We start from the raw sequence: 1,010 nt of genomic DNA on the forward strand, positions 1-1,010 counted from the left end.
CACACTTCAATCCAACCTACAGCTAAGAGTTTATTCATACACTTTTTTTTGTTTTTTTATTGTATTTATTGAGGACAATAATGCACATGAATAAACTGATAATCAGTCACTGGCTAATAATCGCATGACTTTCACAGTAACATTTATTTTGCTGTGAAGTTAAACGCAATGACATATAAAGTTATATATTTTTTTTAATATTCATTTGTTGTGAGGTTACAGTACATTTTTATTAATGTATTTTACTTTAGAAAAAAATATACTGTTAAATGCTGTGAAATACTCTACAGTGTGCTAATTTACATAAAAAATAGTCCCAAAATAGAAGAAACAGGAAGGACAATAACAGTATCATGTTAAGAACACAAAATAATTTAAATAACAAAATACAACTCTTGTTAAAATGATGTTTCCGCTTTGTATTCATATTCAAAATCGCAATAATTGTTTTAAAACTTCGGTAACTTTTTGTAAAGTATTTACCCACTAGTATTATTATTTTTAATGACCTATTTCGACTTGTGTAATATGTTTTCTTCTTTTTCATGACTGGGATGCATCTATTTCAGTGGTCCCCAACCACCGGGCCGTGGCCCGATTGGTACCGGGCCACAGAATAATTTTTTATTCATTTTTATTTAAAAGAAAAAAATATATATAGATATATATATATTTTTTTAATTAAATCAACATAAAAACACAATATACACTTACAATTAGTGCACCAACCACAAAAACGTCCCTTTTTCATGACAAAAATGTCCCTTTTTCGTGAAAAAGAAAAAAATAGTTCCTGTGAAGTTAAATGGAATCACATATAAAGTTATTGTTTTTTATATTAATTTGTTGTGAGGTTACAGTACATTTTCATTAATGTATTTTATTTTGAAAAAATGTACTGTTAAATGCTGTGAAATACTCTACAATTTACATCAAAAAATAGTCCCAACATAGAAAAACAAGAAGGACAATAACAGTATCATGTTAAGAACACTAAACAAAATAAAAAA

The sequence above is a fragment of the Nerophis ophidion genome, linkage group LG09 (assembly GCF_033978795.1).
Source record: "Nerophis ophidion isolate RoL-2023_Sa linkage group LG09, RoL_Noph_v1.0, whole genome shotgun sequence".
In the NCBI taxonomy this organism is placed as follows: Eukaryota; Metazoa; Chordata; class Actinopteri; order Syngnathiformes; family Syngnathidae; genus Nerophis; species Nerophis ophidion.